General features: G+C 40.0%; 1 pseudogene; it reads left to right on the forward strand.

The window, feature by feature from the left end:
* Positions 1 to 6,071, forward strand: part of LOC113932649 — a 33,432-nt pseudogene extending 27,361 nt beyond the window's left edge.
* Positions 6,072 to 24,144: the final 18,073 nt, after the last annotated feature.

Here is a 24,144-nt window from a genome sequence, read left to right on the forward strand (position 1 = left end):
TGAAATGCTGCAAAATCAACGAGCTTTTATGGCTTTGCCATATGATGTTTCTATTTTAAGTCAGAGCAAATTATTAGGCAAACATACAAAGTTCCTACATTCTCTTAGCCTCAGCTCCTGGTGGGTGACGTTGGAGCATTTGTCCCCAGTAGGAAAGCAGGGTGAAAAGTGCTGGTGGGAGGGGTGTACTGGGCCCAGGAAGAGATGAAAATATCTAGACAAGGATGAAGCTTGGGTTGGGAATGCAAGACCGGAAAGTGCGTCCAAGCAGTAGTTATTAATGACAAGGATGAAGAATAAAGATGTACTACTTAAATAGGAGCCAAACTCTTCTTTGAAGGTTTGGCAGGGTTAGGGGTAAGTAAAAAGGGGGCAGAAATGAGATGTCTGAGTGTAAGCATGCAACTTAGGGTCTAGAACAAAACCGTATGAGGATTTCTTCTGTCTGATGATGGGCAGACACAGTCCACAGCCCAGCATTTACAGAACAGCCGAGGATAAGTTCAAAGAGGATGGACTTTGAGTTCAATAATAAGCTTTAGAAAATAATATGAAATAATGACCAAGGCTTGAGCAATACTTTCTTGCCCACAGGAATCAAGAGATTCAAAGGTCAATATATTCACAGCTGGGAATACAAGAGTCCAGAGAAATTTCGGGGGAAGAAAATCATCGTGGTCGGCATTGGGAATCTTGGAGCCGATCTGGCAGTCGAGCTCAGTCACGTAGCTTCACAGGTTTGGTTCCTACAATTCTCTTTCCCGAGATGCACCTTGCCCACTGCCCTCTCAGATGTTAGCATGGTGTGAAATATGACAGGCGTCCCCATACACTGCTTCAATCCTGATTGCTAATTACCTCCTCACACTTGTTTTCTTGGTAAACATCTTGGAAATACATTTAAAAAATGAGAATGGAATAAAAATAAACATTTCAAACTTTAGTGACTGCCATATGGTTTATTTTTACCAGAGCGTGTAGACTTCCCCAGCTCAGCCACCAGTTACAAATATGAACTCTATCAGAAACCCACTTTAAATCCCTTTATTTTTCACTGACATGACATGTGATACATCTTCCAACTCTGATTCCTTCCATACTTATATTTCAAGGGATACTTATTAACTAAGTATTCTAAATTCTGTAATATCTAATAATTAGCAGGTGGATGGCGTATGGGAATTTGTTGATCGCTAGTCTTCTTGCATCATTGTGCTCGTCCAGAATTGCAATGTAAGAGATGGCAGGCGTCAAACACTGGTTTGGAGACGGCACAGGAAGGAGAGAGAGTGAGATCCAGAGGAAGGCACGGGGAGATCTCTGGGACTGTAGCAAACAAGTCGGATGCATCTGTTTGTATGAGTGTGTGTGCCTGTATCTGTTTGTCTGTCTGTCTTCGAGAACAAGGCAAGATAGTTCTTAGCCGTTTCTCATGAGCCAAATGAGAGATATCTGAAAAACTAGGAAAAGAAAGTCTTACATTGTGAAGCATCTATTTTTCATTTATTTGCATTTTCTCCTGGGTGTTGCTCAGCACAAGGCAGTGTGCGTGGATTTGGAACCGGGTCTGGGATAATGGAATGCCCGTGGACGCTGTGCTCGTCACTCGTTTTAATGCTGTCCTCAACAGATTTTATCCTACATTCTTAGTCAACAGACGGGCAGAGAATAAATTAAACGCTCGATTTAACCATGATGTTTATGGTTTGCTCCCTCAACACAGGTATGTCCTAGGACTTTTTTTAAGATTTTATTTATTTATTTATTCGAGAGAGAGATAGAGAGCATGTGAGGGAGAGAGCACAAGTGGTGGGGAGGGGCAGAAGGAGAGGAGAAGCAGACTCCCGGCTGAGCAGGGAGCCCGATGCGGGGCTCATCCCAGGACCCTGGGATCATGACTTGAGCCAAAGGCAGACACCCAACCGACTGAGCCACCCAGGCGCCCTTGTTCTCGGATTTTTAAAAAGTAATTTTGCCTCTGCCTTTTAACCCCGGTGTAGTTAAATATTTTTTTTTTATGTTGGCAAAATATAATCCCTATCTATCTATCTGTTGTGAGGTATAAATGTGGAAGCACATAAAATTAACTATGTGTACAGCCTACATAAATTTAATAAACATTTCTGAGTTCCTGCTATGATCAAGTAGGTTTCTGGGTACTGGGAGTGGAAGAAGGACAAGACCAGGTAAAGTCCTAGCTCTTGCTGGGCCTCTTTCTAGTAGGGGAGAAACCAACTAGTCAAAACATAATGCAATGACATGGAGTAATACGTGCTATGAAGAAACAGTAAGCAGAGTTGGGGAGAGGAATCTTTTTTAGATGGGGTGGCTCTGGAATGCTTTTTTTAAAAAAATATTTTATTTATTTATTTGACAGAGAGAGACACAGCGAGAGAGGGAACCCAAGCAGGGGGAGTGGGAGAGGGAGAAGAGGCTCCCCGCGGAGCAGGGAGCCCGATGCGGGGCTTGATCCCAGGACCCTGGGACCATGACCTGAGCCGCAGGCAGACGCTTAACGACTGAGCCACCCAGGCGCCCCTGGAATGCTTATATGATGAGAGAGCATTTGAATGGGGCCCTAAAGAAGTGAGGAGGCGAGTCCTGAAAGAATATCTAAAATGAGAATCACATTCTAGGCAGAAGCAGCACCAACTTCAAAGGCCGGAATGAACATGATTTATTCAAGGAAGAGCAAGGAACCTAGTGTAGCAAGACTACTGGGAGAGGTGAAGTGGTAGGAAATAAGTTCAGAGACATAGGCAGGGGCCAGGTCACAGGGGGATTTTGTTTGTTTGTTTGTTTGTTTAAGATTTATTTATTTATTTGAGAGACAGAGCACGAGCCCGGGGTGGGGGGGCGGAGCAGAGGGAGAGAGACAATTCCAAGCAGACTCCCCACTGAGGGCAGAGCCCAAGGTAGGGCCAGATCTCACCACCCTGAGACCATGACCTGAGGGGAAATCAAGAGTCAGACACTCAACCAAGCCACCCAGGCACCCCCAGAGGGATTTTTAGGGCTATAGCATGGGCAGAGCTTTGGATTTCATTTTTAGTGAAATAGAAACCCATCAGGATATAATTATACACTTTAAAAGGATCACTTTTGCTCCTGAGTGGAGGAGAAATTGTAGGGAGTCAGTGGTAGAAGCAGGGAGACCACTAGCAGTATTAAATAATGTTGGTAAAATTTATAAAAATGGTATGTAGGTTCTCAAAATAAATGGAAATCCGAATATGATCTGATTTTGCTCTTCTAGTATGAACACCTCCACCAATTGCTTTTAAAAATCTCTCCCCCCAAAAATGTTTTAAAGAAGTTAGATATCAATATTATCACTGATATAAACTTATATACCACATTTCAAAATCTTCTCTTTGCTTATAATAAGCATTAGATAAATGTTATTGGCATTCTAATAATACAGAATGTTTATTCAGTAAAAATTCAGAAAAAGTATTGAGTAAAGGAAATATTTACAAAACAAAAATGTAAGTTTTTTTCTTAGCTCAACTAAAAACTATTTGAAGTATTTTCTGAGTTCAATTCCTTTCCAAAAAGACATATTAATTTTCCTGGATTTCAATTTTTATTCTTCAGATTCCTGAGCCATCAAGCTACTTTCAGTGATGATCTACCCAATCACATAATATCTGGTAGAGTTCTGATAAAACCAAATGTTAGAGAGTCCATGGAGACATCCGCCATCTTTGAAGACGGCACAAGAAGAGGACCTTGATGTTGTTATTTTTGCCACAGGATATACTTTCTCTTTCCCCTTTTTGGAAAATAATTCAAGAGTACCGGACAGCCAGCGCTCCATGTTTAAATTTGTCTTCCCTCCTCAACTAGAGAAACCAACCCTGGCTTTCATTGGCATCCTGCAGCCTGTGGGAGCCACCATTCCCACGTTGGAGCTCCATAGACGATGGGTCGTTCGTGTACTTAAGGGTATGTGCTGACCTTATGTATATTTAGAAAAGACGGCAATCCAGATAGTGTGATTTCAGAAGCATTGCAAAGCTCCTCTGCTGCAAAACATATCTGAAGTTAACCTTTACAGTATCTGAAATTGTGCCACTTGAGATTTGTTACTTTAGGGTTTGATCGTTATTTAACCTGTAGGATTCCTGTATGAAAATGAAGATTTAAAAACCATTACTTTAAGCTATCATCAAGTGACAAGTTGTTGGCAAAGGAATTCATAACATAAATGAACAAGTGTAACTCACTATTTAAAAGACAGCCAGAGTGAATACTCTGGTAATGGGATGACACACACACTACTTTGTGTCTTGTCAGTTGGGTGCGACTCCCTTCAGTCCGTCCTTCTTTGTGAGCTTTGAGGTCTGTTAGTCAAGATGCAAACTCATTAAAGGACATGCCTTTGCCTCTGTAAGGCATGAGCGCCTGATTAAACAATGAATGGAGGGCATTCCCGAGTTACTCCTGGGTCCATCTCCCCCACTCTTGCGGTACCTCACTCATGATGTTCTCTACCAAACTGATTCTCAGGGTATTCATTTCTTTTGGAACCTCATCTTTCTTTCCTAGGATTGAACAAATTACCTTCAGTGAGTGGTATGGTGGATGACATAAGAAAGAAGAGGAAAAAAAATTGAAAAGGAGTAAGAAACTTGCTTCTTAGTAAAAGTCAATTGAAAGTGTTTAGGTGGAATTGTTTGCCTATCAAGTATGCTTTATATTTTTCTCATCATAGAATCTGAGTCTATTTGCCTGAATGAGATCTCAAATATTAACCTCTTCATTTCCTCTTAATCAAGCATAATCTAAGTGTATGGAATATTTGTGGGAAGAATGGATACAGAATAATCCAACATGGAAACTTTAGAATTATGTTTAAAATTCATGTAATGCGAGATAAGCATACAATTATAAATTTATGTCATAGCGTAGCCTTAGAGGTGCAAAGTGTATGAAATGCAAAGATGAAATGAAGGGCTGTTCACTCTTCTAAGGAGTCGGAAAGATAAATCAATGTGAGAAATGAGTTGGCAAATCATTACAGAATCCAATTAAAATTCTGCTATGAAGTCAGAGGCTTGTAGGTTGTACCAGATCTTCTTAATAGAAAATTATCCTCAACCATTGGGGTTGGAAATGTATTTCTATGCAACAAATACCTGTTGAGAATCTACCATGTGAATGCCACAGCTTGTTCTCTACGATCAAAGGGTTCGTCCTAAAAATAGTCAGTTATCCAGTCCTAAGAATAGTCAGTTATCCAGGAGTTGGTTTAAGAAGGTCAGCCAAGATTGCATTTCAATAATACTGAAAATCAAATTAGTGTCACACATACCTGAATAACTTGCCAGTACAATTCATATTTCCTACCAATTTACCAAAATGAGATTATATCCTGAATGAGAATCAAATGCATGGCCAAAGTACAGAAGATTTCAGCAAAGAATATCATTAATAGGACAAAAATCTTCTGAACCCCACCGCCTATGACTATCCAAGACCCTTGGAAGGATTTGAGGTGAAAAATACACTGTGTGAATATTTTGTTAGAAACCACTGAGAAATTATCAATAGCCATTCATTCTTTTTCCCATGGATTATCCCCTCCTACAAGGTCCACTGATGTTGAGAGGAAATTGTGCTTGGAGGGATGGGGGTTGTCAGCTGACTTGCGGTTTTTTTAACTTTTTAATTTTTTTAATTTTTTTAATTTTTTATTATTCCCCCTTCTGATTTCAGATTCCTGAATAACCTCGTGACACACGCAGAGTACAGTACGTGGATTACATGGATGAAATTGCCTCTGAAATAGGAGTGAAACCCAAACTGCTCTCACTCTTCCTGTGGGACCCAAAGCTGGCTATGGAAATTTTCTTTGGACAATGACGCCTTACCAGTACCACCTGTGGGGGCCAGGGAAGCGGGCTGGGGCCCGGAGAGCCATCCTGACCCAGAGAGCATGGATCATCAAGCCCCTGAGGACTCGCGCTCTCACCCGTGACCAGCCTCCATACTCTGTGCCATGTTGGCTTAAAAGAGCCTGTGCCACTCTTCTCTTTGTTCTCACTTTAGTCATCATTATAGGGTAATCCTATGATCATTAGTACATTAGAGCTAACGGTGACACACACTAATTAAGAGATGGGCATGTGCAGTGTTTATCCCTCAGTTCAGACGAGACCAGTACAATAAATTATCTGGTAACTCCAAAATTTCTCACGCAGAAGTATTTTGGCAAAACTGGGGATTTCTTCAACAGAGATTTCAAGTGAACTGGCTTGTATGAAACTTGCTTTGGAAGTGTATAGTTAATTTCCATAACATGACAGATGTTCTCCCTAACGCCAAGTTCTCCTAGGCCCTCCCTTTATAGTAAACACACGGTTTGTCAGCTGTTTGCAATTGGCAAATTCTTGGTTTTGCATGGAAAGCACAGGCTAGGAGAAAGTAACTCTCCCCACGATCTCGAATAGCTAACAACGAACAAATGTCTTCATCAGGAACCTTCTCCTCTAGGATCACATTCTATAGGATCATGGATATTGAGGTAACAGAGTACTGGTACACAGGTTATGTCAGGGATTATTGAGGGTATTTTAGGGGCTGGAGAAGGCCATGGAGGAAAAAAGAAGGAATAATAGAAGTCAGGAAATGTACATAATTTTGTGTTCTATTAAAAGTATCGAAACATGGAATGAATTCTACAGTAAACATACAAAATTCTATGAAAAGATTCAGGAGAATGTGAAGAAGAGACTGAAAGAAAAAGTAGTAAATATATAGATATGTGATGAAATGATTACCTTAATCAAGGTAATTAACATACCCATCATCCCACATAGATTCGTTTATTTTTTAGGTGAGAACACTTAAGATCTACCCACTTAGCAAATTTCAATAATACGATATTCAATACAATATTTAGTAATTTAGTCATACAGTATTATTAACTATAGTCACCACACTGTACCTTAGGTCTCCAGAAGTTACTCATCTTATAACTGAACATTTATTCCTTTGACTAACATCTCCCCCTTTCTCCCCAACCACCAGGCCCTGGTGACCTCTCTTCTATTCTGTTTCTAAGAATTCAACTTTTCATAATTCCACATACAAGTGAGATAATGCAGTATTTGTCTTTCTTTGTCTGGTTTATTTCATTGAGCATAACGTCCTCCGGTTTCCCCCATTATGGCACAAATGGCAGGATCTCCTTCTTTAATAAGGCTGAATAATATTCCATTACATATATATGTATACACACACACACCATATTTTCTTTATCCCTTCATCCATCAATGGGCAGTTGGGCTGCTTCCTTATTTTGGCTTTGTGACTAACACCACAATGAACTTGGGAGTGCAGATATCTCTTCAAAATCCTGTTTTCATTTCCTTTGGATATATGCCCACAAGTGGGGTTGCTGGAATATGGGATCTCTATTTTTAATTTTTTGAGGAACCTTCATACTGTTTCCCATAGTGGCCGTACTGATTTCTATTCCCACCGAGAGTGTAAAAGGGCTTCCTTTTCCAAATCTCTTGATTCCTCTTTCTCATACCCCTTCGCTAGTCCAACAGCAAATCTTGCCACCTTCAGAGTCAATCCAGAATCTCACCACTTCTTACTGCCTCCACTGCCCCCACCTTAATCCCTGCCACCGTCTCTTCTTTGTATCATTATAATAGTCTCCTCACCATATTCCTTACTTCACCCCTACTCTCTGTGGTTTATTTTCATCAGAGCAGCCAAATGACACTTTTAAAACATAAACCGGATTATGACATATTATGTCCAAAATTGCCAGTGGCTTCCCTGTCACTCAGAGTAATGGCTAAATCCGAACAATCCTACCAGTCTTTTCAGGACCAACTTCTCTGACCTCCACGCCACCCCCCACCCACTCTCTTCCGCATTCATTCCTTGAACAGGCCAAGCCTACTCTCACTCCAGGGTCATTGCATTTGCTGTTTATTTTCCTGGATACCCACAGAGCTCTCTCCTTCACCTCCTTCAGGACTTGGCTCAAGTGTTATCTTTTCAAGTGAGATGTCTCTCTTTTTTTTTCATGTACATTACATCCTATTAGGTAAAATTCTGAGCCTTATATTATATTGGTTATCTTTTTGGTTTGCAGATTTACAAGGTTTGGTTCTTTTTTTAAAGATTATTTATTTGAGAAAGAGAGAGAGGGAGACGGCAAGTGGAGAGAGGGGCAAAGTGAGAAAGAGAATCCCAGGCAAACTCCCCGCTAAGGGCAGAGCCCGACACAGGGATCCATCCCAGGACCCTGAGATCATGACCTGAGCCAAACTCAAGGGTCGACCGCTTAACTGACTGAGCCACCCAGGCGCCCCTGGTTCTTTTTTTTTTTTAAGTGAGATCTTTCCTGACTGTATACAATAGCAATTCCCATCCTCCTTATCTTGATTTATTTATTGCTCTATTCTCAAAGACCTCAAAATTTAGTAGGAAAATGTAGCCACCTGAACAGACGAGTAACACTTGACCATGGACACATCTGTCTTTAGCAAATATATGAACAAGTGCTGTTGGAATACAGAAGACAGAGCAAAGAACTCAGAGAAGGGGAAGCGAGGAAGGAATCACAGAGACAAGGAAAATGGACTTGGATCTCTAAAGATGACTAAGAGTTTATTTCTGGAAAAAGAGAGGGACATCAATTATGCAATGTATGAGTGAGCAGAACAGCCTAAAATGCTAGAATATTCAGGGAATGAACCTAGCACAGGGTATGTGAGAGTGTTGTGACAGAAATGAGCCTGAAGAGGTGTTTTGGGGACCAAAATGGAAGGACTTCTGCCCTCCACACCTATCCCTACTCCCTTGGCTCATCTAGACCAGAACCAGAATTTTCCATATCCCAACCCTCCATCAACCTGTGTCCAGCTTCCACCCCTCATCATACTATCTTTTAAAGGGCCACCAGAGTTAAATTTCTAAAAGGTAGATCTAGTCACATCATTCCCCTGCTTAAAACTGATTTCACTCTCTATTGTCTATGGAACCGAGCTCAACTCCTTAGCTAGCATATAAAGTTTCTTTCTATAGGTTGTAAGTGAAGTGAAATTTTCCATTTTTGTCTGTTTTGTTTGTTTGTTTTGTTTTGTTTTGTTTTTCTGCCTCCCCAAGTTTTCCATTTTTATTAAAACTTTTTCCACTTTATTAATCCAGAAATTCCATGCTGGAATTCAAATTTACATCTGATACATATTTCAGTTGTCCCCACATCAGACCCCTGCCCATTCTTTTGAGATTCATCATACAAACATAACTACATAAGAGTAATTTCAAGGGGCACCTGGATGATGCAGTTGGTTAGGAGTCCAACTCTTGGTTTCGGCTCAGGTCGTGACCGCAGAGTTGTGATCTCAGAGTCCTGAGATTCAGCTCTGCACTGGGCTCTGCGCTCAGTGTGCAATCTGCTTGAGATCTCTTTCTTCCTCCCCCTCGGCCCCTCCCCCCCAACTCATGTGCTTGCCTGCTCTTTCTCGCTCTCAAATAAATAAGTAAATTCTTAAAAAAAAAAAAGAGTAATTTCAAGCATAGAAAAAGGTTTTTTTTTCTTTTGTTTGTTTTCATTTTTTAGTAGTTCTGGTCTGGCCTCTTACTGAGCAACGATCCCCTTTAACAATGGTTCTCAAATTTCAGTGTGCATCAAATTCCTCTAAAGAGCTTGTGAAAACACTAATTTCTGCACTCTGTCCCCAGAGATTATAATTTGGTAGGTCTAGCATGGGGCCCAAGAATTGGCATATCTAACAAATCCCAAGGCAATGTTGCTCTTGCTATCTGGCGGCCACAGTTTGAGAACCATTGCCCTGTAACAGCTATAACCATGTGATTAATTCTGAAATCCTTTTATATGCTCATGGGAAGTGAATTCTGCCAAGAATATCAAAGTATGGGTTTTTAGGAAAATGACAGCTTCTGCTCATTCACCCTGGAGCAGTTGCATAGACAGATACAGAATGGTAGATACCAGATCCACAGGACCCTAGGAGAACCAGCTCAGCACCCTCTTTAAGTGAGCCACAGAGGCGTTCTCTGTTTTAACCTTCCTCTGAAAGACCTACAGAGGGATTCCTCTTGGTCACAGACAATCCTGTCTGAGGCTGGCCATGCCAGTGCGCCCATGAGTGGCAACAAAATCCCCTACGCTATCAGCCTCACACATATAACACCTACCTCAGAGCTCACATCAGTCGAGGCTCACAGTAAATACTCATACCTGAGTGATCAAGTTCCACTGAACCCAAACACGCTGAAGGGGTTCCATGCAAATGCAAAGCACTTTGGAACTGTGTTTCTTGCTCTATGCTTATCCCGGATCTTTGATGGTGTCTATTTCAAAGAAACAGTAATTGCATGTATATTATAATTTTTGACATCAGATAATACTTTGTACAAAATCCTTCAGAGGTCAGACAGCTTCTAAGGCTGTATACTGAGTCACTGCTGGGTGTGGAGATTAAAAACCCAAGAACTCTTAAGAGTTACATGTTGCCCCTGAAACAATACAGTTGCCCAGTCACTGTTCCCTCACTTTTCTTGCAGAAATTACTAAAAGAATTGAAGAAAATTAAGAGCTCAAATATAGAGAAATCATGATATGAGACTGGACTCATTCTCTGAAACCGTCCAAACATAGAAATGTCTCATAATTATTTCAGTTCCGAGTACAATACCAAACACGAATGTCAGTGTTGTTTTCTGGAAAAACAGGTTGCATAATGACCATGGTTTTAAAAAAAAATAACAATGTTGGGGCACCTGGCTGACTCAGGCTGAAGAGCATGAGACTTTGATCTCAGGGTCCTGAGTTCAAGCCCCATGTGGGGTATCGAGATTACTTAAATAAATAAATAAATAAATTTAAGGGACGCCTGGGTGGTTCAGTCTGTTAGGCATCCAACTCTTGGTTTTGGCTTGGGTCGTGATATCAGGGTCATGAGATTGGAGCCCGGAGCCAGGCTCTGCTCAGCACAAGGTCTGCTTGCCCCCTCCCTCCCTGCTGCCCCTCCCCCCCTTGCACACGCCCCTGCACTTTCTCCCAAATAAATAAGTAAAATCTAAAAAAATAAATAAACTTAAAAAAATAGCACTGGAAACCTGGATCTAAAATCTCAAATTTTATTAAGACAAGTTGGGACGGCGGGGCACCTAGGTGACTGGCTCAGTCGTTAAACATCTGCCTTCAGCTCAGGTCATGAGCACCGGGTCCTGGGATCGAGCCCCGCATCGGGCTCCCTGCTCAGCGGGAAGCCTGCTTCTCCCTCTCCCACTCTCCCTGCTTGTGTTCCCTCTCTTGCTGTCTCTCTCTGTCAAATAAATAAATAAAATCTTTCAAAAAAAAAAAAAAAGACAAGTTGGGATGGAAATGAAGAGAAACTAAGCTTGTGTTAAGTTCCCAGTCTCAACATCTGCCCTTTACTCGTGACCTTACTGGGGTGATTCCAAGATACCACTGCTGGTGGAATGTTTCCGCTTTAGCCCTAATGCAACTTTCTGGAAGTTTGCTGTGCTCTGTGCCCTAGCTCCACCCCTTGTCAGTTCTGCTTGTTCCGTTCTTCTCCTGGGCCACACCCGAAATGGGCTTTAGGGACTCTGCCTTCCTTCCAAGGGTCATTTTTAGCCTCAAGCTATCACAGCCTGTTTTCGTTTAGGCAGATGGTTCTTTTGACAGCACGACTCTCAAAACCTGAGCTTATCTCTTCAGTTCCTGCCAGGTGCAAGCACCCACAGCCAGCGGGCTGTATTTCTTTGCCTTCCCCCACCTACGCTTCTCACCTCTGCCCCCCACCCACGTGCACACATATCGCCAAGTCGCCTGTTTCTCTTTCTTCCCCACCCCATCTTGAGTGGATTGCCAGTTCTTCTGCTCAAGTGAAAGGATTTACTGAGCACCACTGCCAAGGCTGCACCTTGACACTTTAATCCACTCAGAGGTTTTAACAAGGAGCGGGATGGCTGTACCCTTAATTTGACGCCTTCCCCAAACTGAGTTTTCATCAGCCTTTGTCACTCAAAGGTCTTCCCCAGTTTTATAGTTTGTTTATTGAATTAAGCAGCAGTTGCCTCTTCCAATCCTGTAAGCCCCTGATTTTTTAATTCTTTCTATTCTTCTTATTCTTTCTTGCTGACTGGCCAGTTCTTGTCTGTGCTTATTTCTGTCTTACTGTACTGAACCAACCAAGAGCAATCAACACACACCCCTGTTTCTGCACCCCTCAATTTCAAAGTGTGGATTCCCCTGACAACACCAAGCAATTCACTGACACCAGTGGGGTGTCCTACAATTCAACGCAATTCTGACCCTATCTATTTAGAGACACCATCAGATTCCCATGGGCTCAGTCCCACAAGACCACCCCCACTTCAGATGCCGATCACAAATCCAAGCTGTCTGTGCTTCTGACTGCCTATAAATCAGAGGTTCCAAGACCCACTCCTTGGGTTTGATTAATTTGCTAGAGTGGCTCACAGAACTTCCAAGAGCCAGATGAAGAGATACATAGGGCAAGTTCCTGAACAAAGGAGCTTCTGTCCCTGTGGACGGACAGGCGGCAGGTGGGAGGGTTCTGGTTCACAACCTGGAAACTCAAGGAACACCTTCCTTTGGATTTTTATGTAGGCTTTGTTACAAAGGCATGACTGATTAAGTCATTGGCCAATTGGTGACTGATTCAACTTCCAGACCCTCTCTGGAAATTAGGGGATGGAAATGAGAGTCCCAACCTTCTATTCACCGGTTGGCTCCCCTGGCAACCAGCCTCATCCTTAAATGCCGGCTGTTCCCCCTCATTAACATAACAAAAGATACCTTTATCGCTCTCCTCAGAAAATGCCAAGGATTTGAGGAGCTCTGTGCAGGGTTGAAAACTAAATATATATTTCTTGTAAATTACAGTATCACAATTCCTAGCGTTGTTTTCCAACCTCTTCCTCTAGGGTCTAAAGCAGGAGACAGCAAACTTTCTGTGAAGGTTGAGATAGTCACTATTTTACTTCTGCAGGCCACCAGTCCTGCAGCAACTGCTCAGCCTGGCCGCTCTGGCTCGAAAGCAGCCATAGATAGTAATGACAAGGATGAGTATGGCTGGGTTCCAGGAAAACTTTATTTATGGGCACTAAAATCTTAATTTGCATATAATTTGCACATATTGCGAAATGGTATTTTTCTTTTGACTTTTTTTCAATCATATGAAAATGTAAAAACCATTCTTGGCTTGCCGGCTGTATGAAAACAGAGAGTGGGCCTGTTTGCAGAATCTTCTTTACAATTAGAAGTTACTTGATCATCACAGGTGGCCATTTAACCAAAAGTCTCAGCTCCAGCTTGGACCCTTAACACTTTCCTAGATTTTTTGCATGGCATCGTCACATTTCGAGGTATCAGTTAATCACTCAGGATGACAGATTTTGCCACCATTCAAACAGCCGCCAAGCCTCATCAACTCAGAATCACAAATGTTTACTTTGATGTGTACTGTGGCGAGGTCAGCAGGAGTTCTCCACATACCACAGGGGACCCAGGCTGGTGGAAGAAGCTTCATCTCTGCTCATCTCTGCTTCCAAAATTGTTGAGACATGAAAGAGGGAACATGGTGAATTGTGCACTCACTGTTCAATCACCACCTAAAAGTGGCATGTGTCACCACCACTCACCTATTACTGGCCAAAGTCAGTCATGTGGCCACACCTGACTTTCAAGTTGAAAAGTGCAATCCTAACACCATTAGATAGAAGAGTTTCCCAGGAAGTCCAAGAGCTGGAACATGTTTGAACAGCCCTGATGTACTGGACACAGGAATAGGTTATAGAATACTTCTGAGAACTTTCACCAATAAAACCAAAAACAACGTATACAACTTTCTAAAGGCCAGAGAAGGGACAAGCAAAGACAGCATTGTCCACGTAGTAAGGAAAAACATTGATACCTTAAAAAATGGAAGCCATAGAACAAAATGATGGAAATAAAGTCCAACTAATTACTTTTGAAAATAAATGTAAATTGGTTAAACTCTGAAACTGGTTGAATAAGACAAAGTCTAACTACAGAAGATAAAACAAATGACACAAAAGATTAGACCAAGGGACAGAAAACTATGTCCCACAGACCAAATCCAGCCCAATCCACTGTCTCTTTTTATAAATAAAATTTTATTGGAACACAGCTATGTCCATCTGTTTATGTACTCTCCATGGCTGTTTTCTGTGGTATGGCCCACAAAGCCTAAAATATTTATCTGCCTCTTTACAAAAAAAAGTTTACTGACCTCTACATTAGGCAATGAAGAATAGACTAAAATATAGAATACAAACAGGAATAAATCAATTATAATATTAATAAAGTAGAACGAAATGTCAGCCTTCACTAAGTGGATAGAAAATCCTTGAGTTTTAATGAATGGGAAAATGAGCTCAGAGTAGAACAACTCACATTTTTTCAATTTCTTTTTAAGCTACACAATATTCTCCTTAAGGTAGAGGCTTATTTAATTTCCTAAATCATAATTCTTCCTTTATAATCAATGAAGTTCAAACAGTAGTTTTTATTTCTATCTACACCAATTATTCAATATCAAATTTGACTCCTTTCAAAGAATGGTGTTTGAGTAAACCCCCAACACAAGACTGTGGGCACAGTGTTTGATAATGCTGAAATGAATTTTGGTCAAACATACGAAAAATTTTAGGAAATGATGTGTAGCATATATTTATAACATACATAAGACCTTAACAACTTCATTAAACCAAGTGTTTTATATAAAATGTTTTTAAAATTAGGTAAATGCATTTTTTCTCTATTTTACACTATTCTTATATTGGATTAAACTTTTTAAACTACAATCTGAAAACATCATAGCTCACCTATTTGCAATAAATGCTCCTCTCTTAAATGGCTTGGTAATTCTCCAATAGAGCTGAAGTGAGCCTACCTGCTCTAGAAGAAATCAGTCCCTTTCACACTTCTGAGTCACCAAAACAAAGAGTTCCTGTATCCATTACATATCTTTTTTTTTAAAGATTTTATTTATTTATCCGAGAGAGAGAGCGATTACAAGCAGGAGGGAAGGGTAGAGGGAGGAGCAGACTCCCCACTGAGCAGAGAGCCTGAAGCAAGACTCGATCCCAGGAACCTGGGATCATGACCCAAGCCGAAGGCAGACACTTAACCGACTAAGCCACTCAGGTGCCCTCCATTATGTATCTTTTAATCCACTGCTTAGTTTTTTAACATCTGTGAAAGACAGTGTATACATCCATGAGTTCCTCAGGTAATTAATATCATGAAATGGTGTCTTAATGTTGACTATCCTACCCCAACACTCTTGGACAATTTGTTTATTTGGAACAAGCCGGACTGTGCCACATCCCCACTCTCCCTCCTATTTATTCCTCTCACAGATATTTATTGAATGTCCACTGTATGTATTAGCCAGGGTTCTCTGTTCAGAGAAACAGAACCAAGAGGGTATAAGTAGACAGGTAAACAAATAGATATAGATAGATACCTATCTCTATATAAAGAAACAGAGAAGCAGAGACACAGAGAGAAATCTATTGTAAAGAATTAGCTCATGTGATTATGGAGGCTAGTAAGTCTGAAATTTGCAGGCAGAATGCAGACCCAAGAAAGAGGTAATGTTGTAGTCTTGAGTTTAAGGCAGTCTAGAGGCAGAATTCATTCCTTCTTGGGGGACCTCAGTCTTTCCTCTTAAGACCTTCAACTGGTTGGATGAGGCCACAGACATAATGAAGAGCGATCTCCTTACTCAAAATCTACTGATTTAAATTCTAATCACATCTTAAAAAATACCTTCACAGCAACATCTAGACTGGTCTTTGACCATGGACACCAAAGCCTAGCCAAATTGATGCATAAAACTAACCATCCCACCCACTGTGTGCCAAGCACCGAAGATAGAAGTGGACAAGGCTGACAGACCCATGGTCCTGAGTAGCACAAAAATACAGATTCACAGAGCAAAACTGAATTAATACAAAACAGAGAGAGAGCAAACTATATGCAGGCATGTAATGTGGAGAGAGCAGAAGGACTTGGGAGATGCAGTCAGGCAAACTTGGCCTCAGGGTCATGGATGTGGGATGGGTGTGCTGCTGCTCATTTGGGACAGTGAGACTTGGCTCTTCACACAGTGCACACACATATGGGAAAGCACATGTGGGGAAAATGCTCATCAGAGTAGCTGTTGGTTCTTTCCACCTCTCCTATGTCTCCATCTATCTTCCACTACCATTTTTTTGCAGGACTCACTGAGAAAATAGACCAAAACGCATACCTTTGTGGAAATGCCATTCAACTTAGCTACCAAGACTTGGCCAGCATTCTTCTGGTGACAGGCCCCATGAATTCCAACCATTGCTCTGAGCTGCACGTTGTCTGTTTTGCCTCACTGGAGTCACACTTGTGACTTTGCATGACCGCCGGTACATTCTACAGAGCATATTAGCCTCATACAACCTCAAAGTTATCTCTGTGATTACATCATCTCCTCAAGCCTTTCCCGGATATATCATAATCCACTTATGATCCAGAAGGAGATACAAGTGCTACCTTAACCAATAGTTGAGCAACACTTAGAGAATTACTCAAGAATCAAGAGTAACTTGCTACTGTGAGTTTAGAGAGAGAAAAGAGTTTGTCTGAATAATCTGATTCTGTCAGGACCCTTCAAGTCCCAGAGCTGAGAGGAGGTGATTCCACTGGGTGGGCTTAGCTAGGTTAACTTCCCGGCATTCCAATCTGGGGATTTTTCTTTGTGTCTTGTGTTGTTCCTCTGTGACCCTGTATTTTCTCTTTCCTCCAAGTTTTAAGCTCCTGAGTTCTCAAATTTATTTTATAATGACTTCACCTACTGTTCCTCTAGTCACTCACTCTGGTGACTTTCTTCTGATTTTCTAATAGCTTCTTCTGTTTCAACTTTTCATTCACCAGGGACTGTATACGACTCACTTACACACAATAATTCAACACATAGAACCCAAGCTCTTGCTCTTGACAGATATCTCTTAGGGACAAAACCCTGATCCTTGTACAAAAAGGGGAAGAAATAGATATATTTTGTATTGATTTTTAAATAGAATATCGATTCTGTTCCATAAAATACATTTGTAGGCAAACTCTATTTAAAACATGAAATTATTTTACGTCCTTAATTCTGAAAACTTTTTTCCTCCTCATATTACCATCATCTTAAAAATATTTAATTAATATGATGCCTTGACACCTTTGTAAATTTAAACATTACATATTATTATCCAAGTAATAAAGCAGTCAGTGGGAAAGTCAGCAGGGAGAAAAATTGTTTAGGAGTCCCTGAAGAGACTCACAGCACACTACAGGTGACAGTGGTATAGAGCCTGCAACTGCAGAACTCAATATACACAGGTGCTTTAAAATGTTATTAAGAGTTAAATACAATAGATCTTGAGGGCATTATGTTAAGTGATATAAGTCAGACAGAGAAAGACAAATACCACATTATGTCACTCATATGTGGAATCTAAAAACAAACGAAAAGGAAAAACAAAAAAGGAGCTCATAGATACAGAGCGTAAATCGGTGGTTGTCAGGGGGGTGGTGGGCAAAATGGGTGAAAGAGGTCAAAGGTGCAAATATCCAGGTATAAAGTAAATAAGTCCTAGGGACGTCATGTACAGCAAGGTGACTGTAGTTAACAATACGGTGCTGTATATTTGAAAGTTGCTAAGAGAGTAGATTTTAAAAGTTTTCATCACAAGAAAAAGAATTCTTTTTTTTTAAGATTTTATTTATTTGAGCGAGAGAGAATGAGAGAGCGAGCACATGAGAGGGGGGAGGGTCAGAGGGAGAAGCAGACTCCCTGCGGAGCAGGGAGCCCAATGCAGGACTCGATCCAGGGACTCCAGAATCATGACCTGAGCCGAAGGCAGTCACCCAACCACTATGTGAGGTGATGGATTATTATGGTGGTGATCATTTCACAATATATACAAATATCAAATCGTTATTTTGTATACCTGAAACTAACATGATGTTATATGTCAATTATGCTTCAATTTAAAAAAAATTAACAAAAAACTGAAGTTACAATTGCTAGTTCTATCCAAGGACTATTCTAGTGAAAGATCTCTTTGGTGGATAGTCCCAGTACATTTTTCCTTGGCAAGATAAATAGCATTTATTTGTACTTCTAAATTAAGAAGATAAAAATTGAAAAATTGGGGCACCTAGGTGGTTCAGTGGGTTAAGTGTGCATTCCGTTCAGGTCATGATCCCGGGGCCCTGTGTCAGGCTCTCTGCTTCTCCCTCTCCCTCTGCCCCTCCCCCACCCCTGCTCATGCTCTCTCTCTCTCTCTCTCAAATAAATAAATAAATAAATCTTTAAAAAATTTTTGAAAAATTGCTGGACCAGAAGCACTGGGAGCTTCGGATTTTATGATTATTTCCCCCACAATGCAATTATTTAAACATTGGCATTATAGCTTCTGAAATGTTTTCTTTCTTTCTTGCACTTTTATTTTGTTCATTTGTTATTGCATGCATATACTTAGCAGATTGCTCCACCTTATGATTGTTTAAAATATAGTTGTTGAATTGAAATTTAATACAGACATGGAATTTTCTTACTACTTACTAAAACATAGGCTACTACCTACTGAGAAGGTTCTATGTCCCAGGCACTCCACCAGGGAGACTGTGTACTCATAAGCATCAATAATGGGAATAATTGATGATGATCCAGTTGCCTGAAAAGGGAATGGAAGAGTACAATTTTGAAGTTGGAAAAATCTTTTGAAAAAGTAAGAAATTTTTTCTTTATTTATAATAGTGAAACTCTGGAAAAACCTAAAATGTGCAATAATAAATTATATAGTGGAAATGTCTGCAGCTGAGCCTCCATGTACACGGAAATGTGTTCACAAAATTGTTAGGCGATAAAGAAGTTTATACACTGTAAATGGGATATATAAATTTCGATAAATATATTCTTATTTTTAGTACATTTATGCAGAAGTATATAATGTATCACAATATCTATAATGTTTTCAAAAGATATAGCCAAAAGTATGTGTCTGTGAGTGTGTGTGTGAGAGAGAAAATGAAAGGGACAAAATATTAACAACCAGTGAATCTAGGTGAAAGGTATACAAGTATTCATTATATACTATTCCTTTAGCTCTTTTTAAGTTTGAGAATTTAAAAAAAAATTTAGGGAAAAACATTATAATGATTTATCTATGTGTCACAGTTGGGCCATAAATTTGAGTTTAACTTTTATTAATCAAACCAAAAAGAAAAATGTAGATAGGCAAATCACAGGGCTTACAAAATAAAGACAGACCAATTATTAAGGAGAACAAGAACGATACTCAGTATGAAGATGAGGCAGTTTTTATGGGGGTGTTTTATCAATGAGGACACTGCATTGTAATAATATCCTTGGGGGCATCTTTAGCCTAACTGCAATGGAATCTCAATTCTGCAGGAACACATTCATTCTGATCTGGTTCCTCATCTTTCACTAGTGAAGTTTATTACTCTGTTATGTTTTAGAATAAATGGCCTAATATCTTTTGAGCAACCTTTGCTAAACATTATTTCTCTCAACAATAATTTTGCTAAATATTGAGAATGTAGTCTCTGAAAATGTCTGGAGTTGAGCAACTTTTAAGATGGTCATTTGATCACAGTGATAGAATGGGACTCACACCCTTTTGCGGAACTGAGAGTCTGAATAGGGCAACTGTCTCTAAAGTAGGTCATCTCTCCTACCTAAGATACAAGCCCAACGAGAGCTTGCTCCGAGGCCAACATTCTTCGCTGTACATGGTTTTGAGTCTGCTTCACACAGGCAAATGCCTGATTAAGAAAAAGAACTGGTTGTTCTACTCCATCCAGGGTGGCCAAAAAAAAAAAAAAAGGGTGGCTGACACTTCGGAAAACAGTGTGGAGGTGCCTCAAAAAATTAAAAATAGAGCTACCCTATGACCCAGCAATTGTACTCCTGGGTATTTACCCCAAAGACACAGATGTAGTGAAAAGAAGGGCCATATGCACCCCAATGTTCATAGCAGCAATGTCCACAATAGCCAAACTGTGGAAAGAGCCGAGATGCCCTTCAACAGAGGAATGGATAAAGAAGACGTGGTCCGTACATACAATGGGATATTACTCAGTCATCAGAAAGGATGAATACCCAACTTTTACCTCAACATGGATGGGACTGGAGGAGATGATGCTAAGTGAAATAAGTCAAGCAGAGAAAGTCAATTATCGTATGGTTTCACTTATTTGTGGAACATAAGGAATAGTATGGAGGACATTAGGAGAAGGAAGGGAAAAATGAAGGGGGGGAAATCAGAGGGGGAGATGAACCATGAGAGACGATGGACTCTGAGAGACAAACTGAGGGTTCTAGAGGGGAGGGGGGTGGGGGGATGGGTCAGCCTGGTGATGGGTATTAAGGAGGGAGCGTGCTGCATGGAGCACTGGGTGTTATACGAAAACAATGAAGCGTGGATCACTACATCAAAAACTAATGATGTAATGTATGGTGACTAACAATAAAATAAAATTTAAAGAAAAATAAATAAAAGAATACAAAAAAAAAGGTGGCTAAAAAAATTTTATAAAACTTCTAAGGAACATTCATCTTTGAACTTCCTATTAAATACTTTCAGGTAAACTGAGAAATATACTTCAATGCAAATGAGCTCATTTAATTCTTTTAAGTTTTATTTATTTAAGCGATCTCTACAACCAATGTGGGGTTCAAACTCACAACGCCAAGATCAAGAGGAGAGTGAAATGTTCAGTTATTTCATATTAAAAATCCAATTTTAGGGGCACCTGTGCGGCTCAGTCGGTTAAGCATCTGCCTTCAGCTCAGGTCATGATCTCAGGGTCCTGCTCCCTGCTCAGTGAGGACACTGCTTCTCCCTCTGCCTGCTATTCCCCCTACTTGTGCTTGCTCTCTCTCTCACACAAATAAATAAATAAGATCTTAAATAAATAAATAAATAAAATATCCAATTTTACATGTTTTAAAAATCTATAGCTTTACCATGATGCTCTCACTTTGATCTTTTACTTAGACATCCAAAGTGCTGGTTGTTTGGAACTGGACAAACCTTCCTTCTTAGGTAAAATCCACTGAAAGCAGCAACTCCACACAATCAGAACTATTTCAGAGTTAACTGAAGTTTCATGATAATAGCCATGAGGAAGCCTCCACCTCAGAAATACCTCCACCTTCTCATCACAACACCTCAATAGTCTCTCAGGAAAAATGAACAAAAATGGAAGACTCTTTGCTATTAAATGGGAATCTAGAGAGTCTCACTGTAGAAACATGAAATCCTAATGTGATTTCTCTAGGAATTCTACTAATAACCTATCCTTAGTAATAGGAGAGATACAGTTTACCAATTAAATTCCATATAATATCTCAACTGCCCTTAAGGATTTCTAGGTGAAAAAAAAGTAAGATTCTTCCTAAACACTCCATTTATTAAGTCCATTGCTCCATGAAACTATGTTTTTCCTATTTGCTAGAACGTTTCCATTAGGAATCTGTGAGTCCAGGCCAAGACTACAAGATTTTTGTCACTGAGTCTCAACTTCGTTGAGATAGTGGCATCCACAATCTCAAAATAATGACAAGATGTGAAGATGAGAGAGAATGCAATTATCAATCCCTTGTGATGCATGACAAGGCTATTTGCACAAGGCTGGACCGTAGTATAAATACCTTACCAGTCAGGACCCTCACCTGTAAGCCCGTTTAGGGGCAAGACCTGTATCCTAGCTGTGACTATAGCTAAGTACATTTATTTTCACACTACTATTCCAACAGAGCCCCCTTTTGCTCTTTCTTTAACCTTTCTAGTAAAAGCTCTGCTTTTCCTTTTCACTTCTGTTAATGTTAGCCTAGGCAAAAATTTCATAGAGCTAGACTGATTACTTATCTAACCAACCAGCATATACACACAATTTGTAAAGTTATGACTTAAGAAATAGGTTAGAAATCACATCAGAATAGTAGAGCTGCTTTTTTGTTTTGGTGACTTTGGTATGGTTAACCTCATACAAGAAAATTCAGCAGACATTTAGCAGTCTAAGCCCTAGTCATTTCCACCTTATGGCTATAATAGGATATATTACATTTATATAAGCTTATTAGATACATATTCATTTATAAATGAGTATTTTTCAGAAGTCACACTTCCACATATCTGTGTTTAGATCATCCTAAACACCTTTTCTGAACTTCTCTATAAAAAAAGATAAATAAAAACTGCCAAATATTCTAAAAATTTGAAATTGTAACAGCTGCCCAAGATTTGCTTCTTTCTCTAATAAATATCAACGATTTTCATTTAACTAGCAAAACTCGTGTTCATAGTCTTGAGATGATTTGAGTCTATAGCAACATTATAACTTTGCTAAAAGGTAAAGAGTCAGAAAGATGTTAGGGTGTGACGCTGTAAGTCTGAGGAAATTTTTTTACTGAGTTGGTTAATTGTCTCAACATTCTACCATTCACTTGGCAGATTCTCTAGTAAGTCTGTGACTACAGCTACTCAAGCAGTAGCAGAATCTAAGTATATCTAAAATGCTTGATCTATTTAAGAGGCTCTCTTGGAAACTTCTGGAGATTGGGACATGCCTCCATTTTCACATTTGTGTACATTTGCAAATATAACTCTCTGGAAGTTTTGAATTGTTTGTTTCTGTAAGAAGTAGTATAGTTTAGTTACTTTTTAAAAAAAAAGATTTTATTTATTTATTCATGAGAGACAGAGAGAAAGAAAGGCAGAGGCAGAGGGAGAAGCAGGCTCCCTGCAGAGCAGGGAACCCGATGTAGGACTCGATCCCAGGACTCTGGGATCATGACCTGAGCTGAAAGCAGACGTTTAACCGACTGAGCCACCCAGGCGCCCAGAATGGCCAATGGGGAGGTAGGGCTGCATAAGAACCAGCCACATGCCATTAAAAAAAAAAAAAAAAAAAATGCCAAGGGTGAAGGGGGTCAAAGGTACAAACTTCCAGTCATAAGACAAATAAGTCTGGGGATGTAATGTACAACATGGTAACTACAGTTAATACTATTGTATATTTGAAAGTTGCTAAGAGAGTAAACCTTTAACATTCTCACCACAAGGGGAAGAAACTTTGTAACTATGAGTGGTGATGGATGTTAACAAGGCTTATTGTGACCATTTTGCAGCATATGCAAAAATCAAATCATTACGGTGTACCCCTGAAAATAATATAATATTCTATGTCCATTATACCTCAGTTAAAAAAAGACAAAAAGACAGAAAAACACAGGCCACAGCAATACTGGTTTCTAGGCACACAACTTCTCCTGGTTTAGAGACATCGTAAATAAAAGATAACACTTCTCACTCATAAATAAGAAGTATTTAAATGTAATTTTGACAAAACAAATTCTATTGTGCCATGGGATTGGTCATTAGTATTCCTTATTTTTTCATAATTTCTTTCTTTTGTATACTTTTTTGATTACTTTATTCATCTAAAAAAGTAATGTTTTTATATTTAAATAAGTTATAGCAAAACTCCACACAATATTTGATATATCCTAAGTAGCTTTCAGCTGCCCTGGCTCAGACCTTCACTGAATAAAGTTCTCAACTCCTCTTTCACATTCAATTCCAAAAAATATGGCAGCAGTGAGAGGCATCTCCGCCCACACTCCAAAGTCAAACAGACTCCGGTTCAAATCCCAGTCCTTCCTCTTATTACTGTGTGAGGTCAGGTGAGTTGCCTCAACACACCAAGTCTCTGTGTCCTCCTCTGTGACACGGGGATGCCAGTCCCTACCCTACAGAGGAGTTGGGACAATGAAATGAATAGTGTGTCCACATCTTAGCACCACGCCTTGTGTTAGAAGCTATTACAATTATTTGCTTTTTCTGCTGCATTCCTACCCAACCAGAAGGCCAGAAATGGAAGTTAGATCTTGGTCTTTGCACAAAGCAGAGACAGCACATCAACAGAAGCCCCTCGACCTCATGTAATATGCCTGAAAGCTTATCCAAACGAAGCCTGAGAAACCCTCAAGAAAATACTTTTAAACTTCTTTAAACTCTCCAAACTTGCAC

This window comes from Zalophus californianus, chromosome 10, assembly GCF_009762305.2.
Source record: "Zalophus californianus isolate mZalCal1 chromosome 10, mZalCal1.pri.v2, whole genome shotgun sequence".
In the NCBI taxonomy this organism is placed as follows: domain Eukaryota; kingdom Metazoa; phylum Chordata; class Mammalia; order Carnivora; family Otariidae; genus Zalophus; species Zalophus californianus.